Raw genomic sequence first — 15039 nt, 5'->3', positions numbered from 1 at the left:
AACAAGCATGAATGAGTAGGCACAACAGGGCTCAAACAACTCCTACTCATGCTAGTGGGTTTCATCTATTTACTGTGGCAATGACAGGTCATGCAGAGGATAAAGGGGTTCAGCTACCGCAACAAGTAACAGATGAATCGTTGTTGTCCTAATGCAGTAAAAGAGGGCAAGAGCGAGAGAGTGGGATTGTATCGAAATGGACAAGGGTGTTTTGCTTGCCTAGCACTTCTTAAGATAGTGTAGTTCTTCATCGGTGTCATCGATCTCATTGTCGATATCACGTCTATCGAGAGGGGACAAATACCGGCAACACAGAAAGAACACAATCAATGCAATGCACAATATGATGCATGATCATGACATGGCAAAATGAGTGTGTTGGGCTAATGTAACTATAATCAAATGGATTTGAGTTAGTTTGAACCCAAGGTTCAAGTTCAAATTGAAACTATGACTTAATAAAGTGCATTATCATGTTTTGATGTAAGCAGCAGGTTTAAGTTGCTCAAACATGCATGAAAATGGTACAGATGGATAGATTGGATTTTTCTAATCATTTTTCGTATATAAATTATTTGATTTGGAGCTACGGTTGATTTTATATGATTTTTAGAAGTTTAGGACATTTTCTGGAATTTCCTGAATTAAAATAAATCCAGAAAACACATGTTGCGTCAGCAAGACATCACCCTGATGTCAGCAGGTCAACTGGGCGCCTCCAGGTCAAACCTGACCAGTGGGGTCCACTAGTCAGTGACCCAGTGTTGTTCAGTGTCAAGGGCAGGTGGGTCCGTGTCAACAGACACGTGAGCACAGTCAACTCTGACTGGTGGGTCTCGCGTGATTATAAACTAATCTAAACAGAAATAAAACCTATATTATTTAGGGCGTGGGGCCCAGGTGTCAGTGAGCTAGGTGGGTTAGTTAGGGCGTCATTAGTGGCTAATGACAGCGCCACGTCGGCTTCGCCGGAGTTCTGCCGGCGGCGACCAAAACCGTGGCGGAGGGAGTCGGGATTTCTCTACGGGGCTCCGTTTTGAGCCTGGTTTGCTGCTATGGCTTGCTGGAGCTCTCGTGCATCTAGTGGTGGTGGCGGCAGCAGCTGGGATGGCCGGAATTGACGGCGGCGAGCATTTCCGCGGCGGCCGGAGTTCGGGCAGCTGCTGGTTTGGCGTTGTAGTGCACGGGAGGGGGAGCTGGTGTGTGTGTTAGGCTCCTGGTGAGGTGTGGAGCACGTTGCCGTGCTCGGGAGTGAGCTATGGTGGCTCTGGCCTCGTCTGCGTCATCGCCGGCGGCGAGGAGCTCACGGCCCCGGTGAAAAGGGCGGCTAGAGTGCGGGAACGAGCGCGGGGAGGAGGGGGAATGGTGGCGGAGCTCACAGTGATCTCAACGGAGGACTCGGCGGGCTCGGGGAGGGGTTAGAGCAAGCGGGGCGGCGAGGGGGGATCTTCGGCGACCGACGGCATGGATGAGGATGATGGCGTCGCTTTGGGCGTCCCGCGAGCGCGTGCTTCGTCTTGGGGCTCCGTGGCATCGAGGCGGAGCCTCTGGACAGCACGGAGAGGCGAGGGAGAGGCGATGGTCGCGGTAGAGTTCGTCGGCGGCGTCAGCACTCAGTGGTTGCGTGCGAGAGAGCCAGAGGAGGAGAGGAGCTCGAGGAGAGAGTGAGAGGGCCTGGGGGTGCGTGGCCGTCTCCGTGGCGCTGGAAGGGCCTCGAGGGCGTGAGGCAGGCAGGGAGGAGGCCACGGTGTCGCCAGCGCTCGCCACCGAGCTGCTTCGGGGCGACGGGAGGAAGACGACAGGAAGAGGTGGGCTGGGCTGGCCGACTGGGCCGGCCAGGTGCGCTGCGGTAAGTCAGGTGAGGTTTTCTTTCTCTCTCTTTTTTTTGTTTCAGTTTTCTATTTTGTTCTGTTTTGTTTTGATTTAGTAACAATACTAAACCATTTGATAAAATGCTGAAATTAATTATGTGGCTAGAACTAAAATATACCAAACCACATAAAATGTTCCAGAATTATTGGACATATATTAATTATATAAGAAATATATATCCAATGCAAATAGTTATTGAATTAATTCAAAGGCCCAAAATAAATGTTTTTGAGATACCAAAAATATTGGTTTGACTTTTACCTTTTGCAAATATCTTCAGAGACTAAGAGGAAACATTTTTCTTGGACTCATTTGATGAGATTTAAATGTTGGTTATTTTTAGGGGTATTCTGAGGCTTTGAAAATTCCTCAATTCAAATTTCATTTGAATTTAAACATGATGCACACATGGAAGCTGGCATAGGTCAGACCAGAATTAGGGATGTGACACAGAGAAAGGAGAGACATAACTTGTGAGGTATGTCGGTCGATAGGGGGGAATAGTTAAAGTCGACATAGGTATATGTTGGGGGATCGATCGGTATACATGCATGTGTGTATTAGAAGCAAATGAGGCACGGGAGAAGGATAGAGAGAGAGGGATTCATGTAGGAGGTGGTGCGAGAGTCATACTGTATCGAGGAGGGAGGAGTGTGCGAGTACGAGATCAATGAAAAGAGTGGTGGGAGTGAGGCATGGATGGTGATAAGAGAAGAGGGGAAGCTTGTGTTTTGTGCTAGGCACACCTGGCTAGAGAGGCATATCGATCGATGTGTGCCGTAAAGAAGGAGCTGGGGGGGCCTACACACACCATGGGTGAACGACCTAAAGTGAAAAGACGAATTTGCACGATGGAGCTAGAGAATGCTGAGGGAGGATGAGAGGGATGCGGGCGTTTGCATGCAAGAGAGAAATTTAATTAGCGCTAGCTAGCTACAAAGATAAGAGGATTGTGTGGGTGTAAAAGACGAATAGAGATCATACTTCATTATAAAAAGTGAATTCAGATATTTGAAGAATTTATCATAGTGTTTTAAACCGACGCATGTGTGAATATATATAACGGTGATACACATGGTGTGGTTATGAACATGTTATACTACATATAATATATTTTATCTCTACTCTTATAAAAAACGAAGTTGTTGATGATGGTGTGCCTGCCATCCTGCAATATAGGCCGTCCGATTTATATCCGACGGATAGGAAGGAAACTATGGCAATTTTGATAAAAGATACCCACACCCCTCTCCATATTTGTAAATTAGGCCTCCCCTTGATCATGTTGATGTTTTGTGGAACGCATGGGCATCTTGCTAGTACTACGTATAATATATAGAACATTGATCATAATTTGGGCTAATGTGTGGCTTTTGCAGCTTAGGTCTAAATACTTGTCATAATGTAGGGGGCGGGGCACTATACTATGTGTGATAAACACGGTGTACACGTATGGAACATGGTTTAGATTATGAATATATAGTTAGTACATCAAATGTACTATTATTTTGAATCAACATCAAGTGTATTCAAAAAATAGAATTCGCATTCATGTAGTACACATAGTTCATATATATCTCTATAGTAATCATGTGGTGTGTTATTAAGGTAATACACGAATGATGGTTGAAGTTGGCAACAATCATGATTGTAGATTCTTATTGAAATAGAGAAACGAATTCAAATTCAGTTTGAATTGCAGTGGTAGTACAGACATTTGGAATGCACTAAAATGTTGGTATGAGTAGGTTACATGCATTATACAACAAGCGAAAAAATTTAATTGCACATAACATGGATTCATACTCCCTCCTTCCATCTATATAGGGCGTAATGTATTTTTTAAGACCGCCTTTGACTATTGACAAGATTAATAGTACATGACATGCACAATGTGAAAATTATATCATTGAAAGAACCTTTCACAGACGAATTTAACGGTGTGCTTTGTGTAAGTTGCATGTCATATATTATTACTCTAATATTTGGTCAAAGTTAGCATCAAAAAACGCATTAGGCCCTATATAGATGGAAGGAGGGAGTAGCTTTGAATAGCATTTTTATAGTAAAACAGGACAAGACTCTCTTTGTGTGGTGTGAATAGTTTTTTTTGTTTTATTTTTGGTCGAGGGAAGTGCGAATTGATTTGGTACGTACAAGTACAATATTACATGTTAGGCTTGTCCCTAAAATTCAATCCGCGCCTTGTTATATCCCGAAAATTCAGATGTCATGCTCCCAAAACTGGCGCCTTCACAACTCGCGCCTTGCTATCCCGAAATTACAATGCGCGCGAAAACTTCCTCCAGCTGCCAAATCCCGACATGCGAAATCCCCCTTCTAACCCTGAGCCGAAAGGGCCGCTAGTTCAAATTGGTGGGGGGTACTTTTGTAACACACCCTACATTTTGGACAAGCATGTCCCTAAGTCATGCTTCACCCCCTACCATCGCCTCCTTTTTGCCATTCGAAATCCGAGGCCGCCATAACCTCTCCGCTCCAGCCGCGAAACCCCACCCTCCTACGTCCGCCACCTCACCGTTGCCCAGCCGGAGCCTCTTCCCCGACAACGCCGTCCACCGCAACAGCTTGACGTCCCTCGTCCACCTCCCCAGATGAGGATCCGTTGTCCATCTCGTCGTCCTGCCGGTTCAGCCGCCCCGTCCTCCACCTCCAAGGAGCTGGTCCGATGATCGCCTCATCTATCGCGGCTGCTCCATCCCCACAGCGCCGCCTTAACCTGCTCCACCGAAACCGCAGCATCCTCACCGGCTCCTCGGACGAAGACGAGGCCTACTCGGCGCCACCAAAGAGGTTCTACACTCATCGCATCGCACCTTCTCCTTAGCTCGACCTCCTGGCACCGACGGTGCTCCATCCCGCACCCCCATGGAGCGGCTACCTTGAAGCTGGCGCCGACGATGCTCCATCCCGCACCCCCATGGAGCGGCTACCTTGAAGCTGGCGCAGCGGGTGACATCTCCATGGCGGCTCTCCCCCAGTGCGAGGCCCTTTCGGCGGCGGCGGCCATACCAGCCGGATCTGCTGCTGCTGCTCCGGCTCTCGCTCGATCGCTCGCTCCCCCAGCTGTTGCTGCTCCAGCTCTCGCTCGCTCGCTCGCGCTGCTGCTGCTGCTCTCCCCCTCGCTCATGCTGCTGCTCTACTCTGATTTAGCTACACTTCAGTCGACTGAATCGACTTTTGGGTCAGTCGATTTTCAGGGGGTGGGGGGCTCGCCGGAGTTAAGGAAGAACCACCCGCAGCGGGGACGGGGGCTCGCCGGAGTTGTACCCCACTATCTATCTTAGGGTTCATGGTGGGGGCGGGGAGCCTATAGGGCTGGCCGGGGCAGCGGTGGACCGGCGGTGGGGAGTTGTTTCGGGGCGGCGAGGCGGCGTTGGGGCCGGTGGTTCGGCCGGTGGTGGTTGGCGGCTCAGGGGGGTGCATGTTGAAGATGAACTGCAGGCCCTCCCTAAACTACATGTCAAGTGCCTCTCTTCTACCATTGCCTTCAGTTTCGACAGTAACATTCTGATTCCACAGTAAATTTCAGTTTCGACAGTGAAGTTCAGAGTCAACAGTTTTTACCTCATCTGTTGTTGTCAGGTGGTTTTTGGTGATGTAAATTTTACATCTATTTTACATCATCTATTGGAGATGCTATTAGAATCCCACTTGAGATTGACGATGTCTATCTTGTGCTGCTTCAGCCTTGACGTCTTACGGCTCACCAGGGCTGCTCTAATGGAAAAATGATCCATCACAACAGAGCAGTGCCCTGGACGCCGTCTATAGATTCCTCAGATCTTCCTCCACACCTCCGACAGCCACCTCTACCTCAACTGCTTCAGCAACCAACCCAATGATGCTGAGGTCGACACGGCTACGGCAAAGAGGTTGTACACTTATTGCATCACTTTTTACTATACATTCATGTCGATCCATTAGGGCTATTTTGGTTCAATGCAAAAACATAGCAATAGGGAATTTTCCAATGGCACTCTACTATTCAATTATTCATGCATTTTGTTGAAAGGAATGAAGCAAAACATCCACCTTGACCTACTTTTCAAAAAGCATGAAAACAAGACCAAGTGCATTAGTGGTAGATTAACATTCTAACTGTACACACTTTCATATGGTTTCACTTTATTTTGGCCATGTTTCTTTGCATTCCTCTGCTCTTCCAATTCCTGTAAACCAAACACTCGGGGCTTCTTTGATTCAAATGATTCTCAAAGGAAATTTGGAGGATTCTAATCCTTAGGAATTTTTCCTATCTTGGTTGTTTGATTCGTAGTATTGTAAACCATAGGAATTTTTCCATAGGATTCATTTGCACTAGATTTCATAGGAAACTTTCCATCCACTCAAACCTCTTTGAAAGAATCCTACGTTTTTTCTATGCACAATCAAACACTCGTACAATCCTGTAGGATTCAAGACGACATTCCACTCTAATCCCATGTTTTTCCTATTCCCACGCTTTGGAAATCCTACGAATCAAAGAGGCCCTCAAGTTGACAGAAATCATGTGTTTACAAATGCTCTGTTTACCATGTGCATTCCTATCCTATTCCGGTGTTTTTCCTATCCCTGCGTTCTTAGAATCATGCAAGCCAAATGATCCCTTACAGAATTACTTCAGTTACAGTTAGGTGTCGAAAGGAACTTTGTGTGGTTTGTCCTGCTCCTGCCGCGACATCGTCCACCTCAACTGAGCTGCTCCATAGACAGAAACATCCACCGAACCAGATATCACGACTCCTGACCGTCTTTCGTCGCCTCAAATCTCCTTCCCTGCCGCCGGCACCCACCGCAACGGCATCACCATCATCGAGTCAGCAGATGAACCTGAGGAGTACATGGCTCCACAAGAGAGGTCGCACTCTCTTGTTTCTGCTTATGTTATGCATTGCTTAAAATTACCTGCTACTTTATGGTCCTATTCACCTCTTGGACTCCAAGTTAGGTCCAAATTAATGTTCAAACTTGAGTTCTAAATTAGTTGGGGGGCACAAATCGAGGAAGCAATGAATAGTATCTCTGTCTAATATCTGGTTCACCTAGGGTATGCCTATGTTGTTCATCTTGGGTGGGAAACAAATAGTAAAGCAATAATCATCTGTCTTTTTATTAAGTTAAAGCAATCATCAGCATGCTATCATTATTTTTGGATCCATCCACTGGTTGTTACCATCACTCTAAATTTCTGCATGCTCTCCTTACATAATCTCACCATATTTTTTTGTATGCATGTCAGATATTGTACACAGTCATGCTGAACATGTAGAGAAAAAGAGAAGAGTTTTGCACGGCAATACAATGTCATGCAGACATCGCTCCATGGTGGGTTCAATGGCAAACCCTCCCCACCCCTCTCTAGATTGTAATCCGGAGGAAGATATATGTTCTGAGGCGGATTCAGACGCCGCTGACCACTCCTATTTACCCCCCAAGGTGTTTGCTCTACCTTGGCATGATGATGTTAGTCATATCATGCATATGTTGCCTTGTAGTGCCTACTTTTGACATCATATATGTCATCTGCTTAGTTTAGACATGTTCTGTAATACCACATGTTTAGTTTCTATATCATATATGGGAATTATGCAGTCTCATGTCTTTTAGCCAGCCATAATATACGTGAAATGTGCAATGCCATCCTGTTTAACCAGGCATCATATATTTGAATGATATCTTGCCCATCCTTTTCTTCGTTACATTTCCATTTGTCGACAATGTTCGTACATTAAACTACTCTTCCTGTGAATCAGCCATTTGGGTGGGAGATTGAAAAATCTAGAGTGAAAACAAGGCCTTCAGAGCAGACAGTGCTACCTGTTGAAGCAGATCTCTTATTGGGTCCCGATAGCTCCTCAGAGATGGATTCAGAGACACATGACCAGTCCTATTCCCCCACCGAGGTGTATGCTCTAACTTGGCACGGTTATACTGCTCATATAATGCATATGGTGTCTTGCATTGCATAGTTTAGACATCATATACACAATATTCAACACCATGTTCTTAGTTCAGACATCATATCTAATGCCCTCTGTTTAGCATATAAATCACATATGTGAATTAAATGATGTGATCCTGATTACTTACATAACATGTAGGTGAATTATGTCATGCGATCTTGTTTAGTTATTCATCATATCTTTGAATTATGTTATGTTATGCTATCCAGTTTAGATAGACATCATATATGTGAAATTATGTCATGCTATCCATTTTAGTTAAACAATATACATGTCAACTATTTCATGCCCTCTTTTTTCCACACTATCTATTGCATCTGTCTCTCATACAATGTCTATACATTCAACTATGTTTCCTGTTTATCATCCATTTGAATTGGAGCGGGTGATGCCAGCATCTAGCGGACTAAAAACACGGTCTTCAGATAAAACAGTGCTACCTCTTGGTGGAGATAGCACCCCGGTTGTACATGCATGAGAACCAGCCCTACCACACATAACCCAAACTCTCGGAGATTGTACCCCTACTGCGATGGACAGAGAACCAGCTTCACCCAATCTAACCCCAACCCCAGCAGATAGTAACCCAGTTCCTGTTGACACAGCACAATCTCCACCATAGTGCTCCCAAACAAGAGCAGTTAGTAAGGCAGCTCAGTGCCCAAAGGGACAGTACTACCACGGCGAACCCCAACTCCACCAGTTAGTATGCCTATTCCTGTGGAGGAAGCACAACCAGCTAGTCATAGTTTAGCATCTATCGCATTTGATGTTGTTAAATCATATGTGTGTATCTTCCCATCTTGGAAATATTATACTGAAGATGAAGGAAAATGCCAGTTGCAGGTGTTTGTCCAGGAGTTATGTGTAAGTAATGTTATTCATGGCAATTAGTTTGCTTTGTCCCATACATCCTACCTCCATGATGGTTATAATACAGCAAATTTTCCCATTTTTCTCTATAGAGAAGGACCGATTTGGAAACTCAGGATGAGGTAACCTGTGCTAATACCTCTGCTATCTTCAAGAATGCTTGGTGGTAGTATCAGAATTACCTGAAGAAAACGTACTTCGCCGGCAAAGAAACTCATCAACTTCCCTTACGTTCTCCTGAGACACATTTACTGGACGATGACTGGGAACACCTTGTTCTGTACTGGTCCCGAACCAAGAATGTGGTAAGGTCTATGAGCTTATTTTCTATTTTTAAGTACTATATTCTTGCGTCTTACTGTACTCTGTTCATGTAGAACAAGTGCCTAAACCTGAAGAACAATTGTTCTAATTTAAGATTCCATTGCTATCATAGTTCAAAAAAGCACTAGGCGTTAATTGTGCGTTTTGCCACCGCCTTGCGCTTTACTGACCAAAGTGCATGCTTATGCACAGTTATGCACAGATTAAGCGCAGTTATGCGCAATGCGTTTCGCCAATGCCTAGAGCCTAGGCGCGCTTAAGCGCTCGCTTGGGCGCGCCTTTTTTAACTATGATTGCTATCGTGCATACTGCTTTGCTCTTGTATCACTGTATTTACTCATACAAACTTATTTTTAAATTGAAGGATCCAATCGAAACTCCAATGGCACAGCAGGTATGTTCACGCATGTTTTTTTAACAGGCTTGCTCTTATCAATAGCTCTGTTAATTTCAATTTAAATTGTGTATACAGTTGACTTCTCATATCATGCACATTACTAGCATCACAACATACAGAGCCAACAGTGTTGTTGTACATGTAGACCCGTGGTACCCATCTGAAATCTTGTTGTGCCGTGTAGTTTCGCATGCTTTGTATTCTTTCACTGTTGCTTTGTCTTGAACTGATATGATTTGAACCGTGTCTCTATTTTGATTTGGCAAGACAATGCAGTGACCATAGGACATAGATATATGTTTGTTTGATGCTTTTATTATGTACTAGTACTTGGCAATAGAAGACTTGGTAGTTTAATCCTGTCCACCTTACTAATGAACTGGTTCACCGAAATGAGTTTCATATACTAGTACATGCTAAACATATTACGTGTTTGCTTGTTTCTTCTTTTAGAATGCTGACAGAATATTGGAGAAGAGTGCCTTATTAAACAATGGTAAAGGAAGTAATGCATATATGGTACAGGATAGTGACACATCCTTGTTGGTCTCCAACAAAGCTGATAAAACAGCTAAGGAAGACTATCTCGAAGACAGTGAGACAACCCCAAAGTCCTGTCCTGGTTTAGTGTTCGAGTTACTGGCCACTACCGCTTGCACAAGCTATTCAAACTCACTGTCTGAATCAGTTCGGTTTCTTGAGTCTCAACTACAAGCTGAAAGACATCGATCAGTTGTGCTGCCACAAGAAGCGGAAGGACTGCGGAAGTCCCTGGAGCATTCAGATGCATACTTTCTGGTGCAACAGCAAGCGTTGGAGGATTTTAGCGCCAAATAGGACAAAGCTAATAAGCTTGCTAAGCTTATTGTCAGCATGGTGGATACCATGTTTCTTGAGCTCTTATGTGTTGTTTCAGTTATGCTCTTATTTTGCTGTCGCGTTTATTTGCACTGGTGGCCAATTTTGACGACCAGTGTATGTAATATGCTGCTTTGTTCCCTAAATTTGCCCTAGTGGCGAATTTTGATGCCCAGTGGATGTAATATGTGTAATAGCGGTAATAGGCTAGCGTTAATTGCTTGCTTATTTATTTCCTTATTGTCTTGTTTAGTTGTTTGCTTGTAGTCACTGCAGTTCTTTTTCTGTGTTTTTCTAGTGGCCACAAAAACCTATTTTTGGAAACTAGGCTAAAATAATCATGGCAACACACAGACTGTTGTAACCATAGGCCTCCTGTGGGCCGTATGATCCATGGGCCTTCTACGGGCCGTAGGATCCATTGGCCTTCTATATGGGCCGTAGGATCCATGGGCCTTCTACGGGCCGTACGATCCATGGGCCTTTTACGGGCCGTACGATCCATGGGCCTTCTACGGGGCGTATCATCATTTCGCCAATCATGGGCCATACTATTCTGGGACAATAACGGGTCGTTAATAGGCAGTATTTGATAACTCTATGAAAATAGCCCAACGGGTTTTTTCGGCATGAAAACAGCCCAACGTATTAACGGGCCACAAACGGGCCGACTGTAACCACGGGCTGAATTTGGCCCACAAGCAGAAAATAACAATAACGGGCCGTAAGTAACCGAATGCTGGAAATGAGCCCAGGAATAAATGGGCCCTGAGAAGGCCGGAAGATAACATGGGCTAGAAACGGCCCAACGGAATAATGGGCCGTTAATGGGTATAAAGTGATACACTGTTCATTACGGGCTAGTTTTACCACGGGTCGTTAAGGGACCGAGGGTTACTAAGGGCCTCATATGGGCCGAAAGACGTCATGGGCCATACATGGGCCGAAAGTTAAAACGGGCTGGAATTATATTGGACGGCTTAGATGACGCTACTGGGCCTAATTCGGATAGGTCATAAACGGGCCCTGGGATAGCGGGCTGTAAATGGGCTATATGCGAACAGGTCGTTAACGGGCTTGCCGTGGGCCGGCTCGCCACCTTTTGACCAAGTCAAATGGGCCGGCCTTTTCACAGGAATGGGCCTCTGTTGGGGCCGTGCCACGTGTTGACGTATCATAGGCGCTTTGGGTCCAATGAGTGGATGACATCTGTCCTAACGGTGAGTCGACACGTTTTCCTCCAGCCAATGATGATTTTACACGTGAAAAATCCCCATTGGTCGGGGCTGTTAACGGGTTATCGGATCCAAAACCGAACCCGATAGCTTAACGACATTCCGTTACGGTGGATGCCACGTGTCGGTCACCCTTGACGAAAGCACTTCTGTGACACGCGATTTATCGTCATGGAAGTGGACACTTCCGTGATGATAATTTTGATAATGTCATGGAACACTTCTACGACAGCACAGGTATGACTATCTTGATTCTGTCATAAATTTTTCATGGATGTACATGCATGACAGAAAACGTGACCTACTGTGACAAACACGTATCATCACGGAAGTGTATTTTTTTTGTAGTGTAGAGTATTCTAACAACTTATGATGAATGTGCGCCTCTCTCAAAAGGTCTGTCCAGCAAACAATGGTTGTGGCAAACTAACAAACAAAATAAAACTATAGCACAAGAGGCTCCAAGTAAAACTCATATCATAAAAATATAGCTCCGGGTAATTATACTGATGAATTGTGGACGAAAGATGGGATGCCTTCTGGAGCATCCCCAAGCTTAGACGCTTGGTTCTTCCTTAAATATTACCTTGGGTGCCTTGGGCATCCCCAAGCTTAGGGTCTTGCCACTCCTTATTCCTTTGTCCATCGCAAACTCACCCAAATCTTGAAAACTTCACCACACAAAACTCAACAAAACTTCATGAGATTCATTAGCCTAATCGGGAAACCATAGACTTAAGTGCTATTATAAACCAATTCATAATTGTTCTTGCATAATACCTATTATATTCTAACTTCTCCATGACTTATACCCCTCGATATAATCCATAGCATCATTAAAACAAGCACACTATGCAATAAAAAAACAAAATCTGCCAAAATTGGAATAGTTTGTAATGATCTGAACTAAAAACATACTTATGTAACTCCAGAAATTCTGAAATATTAGGACAATGTAGACACTTTGTATCACAATATTGTGAAAAAATTTCAGATCAAGATCACGCTCCAGTAAAAAACATAAATTCCTGCACTAGGCACAAAAGTTTCTATTTTTGCACAGAATCAGTTCAACTATCATCCAAATCATCCCAAAGGCTTACTTGGAAGAAACACTAACTAAAATATAAAAACACAATCATCACAGTAGTGGTAATCATGTCATCACACCAAAACAGAAAAAAAATATAACTATTGGGTTGCATCCCAACAAGCGCTATTGTTTTATGCCCCTAGCTAGGCATAATGCATAGTTTCAAGTGTTACCATAATTATCCTTATCACTTATCTTCCTAAAAGGCATAGGAGTATTGCCAGTAGGATATGCGCTCAATTTACTCTCTTTTACCTCGTTTATTATACGTGTGAAACGTCCAAAAGATTCTTGTTCAAACTTTCCAAGGTTTATATTTGGGAATTTTCTAGTTAATGTTCTTGGTTCCCCTAACATATCTTTTAGCATTTCAAAGGAATCAAAAATGTCATGATCAACAAAATTTCCTTCAAATATCAAGTCTAGGAGACGTATACGATGAGTGCATAGTCCAACATAAAAGCTTTGAAGCAGGGCTTTAACATGCAGCTTGGGAGTATATTTTTCATAAATTTCCGTTATTCTAAGCCAAGCACACACTAGAGATTCATTATGTAACTATTTAAAAACAAAAAACTCATAAACCTGCCAAGGGAGTGTGATAGTAGAAGACATAGCATCCATGACAAAGTATTAGACAAAATAGCACACAAGATATTTTTGGTATTTTTTGATTTTTTAATGAGACTAATAAAAGAAAATAAAAGCAAGTAAAAAGTAGAACAAGTAAATGATAATGTGTATGAAGGGACCTTAAGTTGTTTGATGAATTCTCCCTGGCAACGGCGCCAGAAATTCTTTTGCTACTTGAGATAGGCGTTCGGAATTCCCCAAAGAGGAAGGGTGAAGTATTATAGTAACAGAAAGTATTTCCCTCAGTAAAGAACCAAGATTTATCGAACCAATAGGAGATTCACACATCCACACAAACAACCTTTAGCAGTACTACACACACATGAGCAAATACTTGTACCCAACATGGGCTAGAGGGTTGTCAATCCCCTTGTATTCGTTAATTGCAAGGATCAAATCCGATAGTAGGAGATACATAGATTGCAAAGTAAAATAAAAGTAAATAAATTGCAAGAAGGTATTTAGGGTTTGGGTAATATGATGAAAGTAGACCCCGGGCCATTGATTTCACTAGATACATCTCTCTCAAGAACATAGCATACGCTGGGTAAACAAATTACTGTTGGACAATTGATAGAAAAGTGCATAGTTATGATGTTATTCATGGCATGATCAGTACATAGTCATTACGTCCATGACAAGTAGACTGAAGCGATTATGCATCTACTTCTATTACTCCACTTCGAGAGCGCTTTTATGCTTGCCTTTCTAGGTATTAAGTTCATCACAAACTGAGTAATGCATGAGGAATGATGATAGAATAAAACCAGGCAATATGATCAAACCCTATCATTTTATCCTTATTAGCAACAATACAATGTGTGTCTCGCTACCCCTCCTGTCACATAGTGAGGACACCACAAGATTGAACCTACCACAAAACACCTCTCCACTGAAGATAAATCAACCTAGTTGGCCAAAACCAACGGACAGATCGGAGAGAAATACAAAGCTATAACAATCACACGCAATAAAGTTCAGAAATAATTCATTTACTTTCAATGAGCGATCTAATCATAAACCCACAATTCATCGGATCCCAACAAATGCAACGCAAAAAGATTACATCGAATTGATCTCCGAAGATAACATTCTATTGAAGATCAGAGGGAGGGAGGGAGGGAGAGAGAGGGGGAGAGAGGGGGGAGAGCGAGGGGGGAGAGGGAGAGAGATAGATAGATCTAACTACTGCTACGGACCCATAGGTCATGTGGGGAACTGCTCACACGTCATCGAAGGTACAGCAAGGTTGATGTAGAAGCTCTCCGTGATTGATTCCCCCTCCGGCAGAGTACCGGCGAAGGCCTCCAGATGGGATCGCGGAAGAACGGAGATTTATGGTGGCGAAAAAATTGTTTCATTAGTGCTTCTGGGTTTTTTTTGCAATATTTAGGAATTTATAGCGCTGGAATTAGGTTAGATAGAGCCACGAGGGCCCCACAAGACATGAGGGCGCGCCTTCTTGTCTTGTCGTCTCCTCATCTGGCTTCTGGACTCCCTCCAAAGCTTCTAGGGTCTTTTTTTTGTCCGGAAAAATCGTTAAAAAGTTTCATCGTGTTTGGACTTCGTTTGGTATGGATTTTCTGTAAACCAAAAATATGCAGAAAATAACAACTGGCACCAGGCAGTGCGTTAATAGGTTAGTTCTCAAAAATGATATAAAATTGCATATAAAGCATATAAAATTGACAATATCATATTATGAAACAATCAAAAATTATAGATACGTCAAAGACGTATCATGCAGCAGCAGTGGCGAAGCTTGAC

The sequence above is a fragment of the Triticum dicoccoides genome, chromosome 1B, assembly GCF_002162155.2.
Source record: "Triticum dicoccoides isolate Atlit2015 ecotype Zavitan chromosome 1B, WEW_v2.0, whole genome shotgun sequence".
Taxonomy (NCBI): Eukaryota; Viridiplantae; Streptophyta; class Magnoliopsida; order Poales; family Poaceae; genus Triticum; species Triticum dicoccoides.
This window is presented reverse-complemented; position numbering follows the sequence as displayed.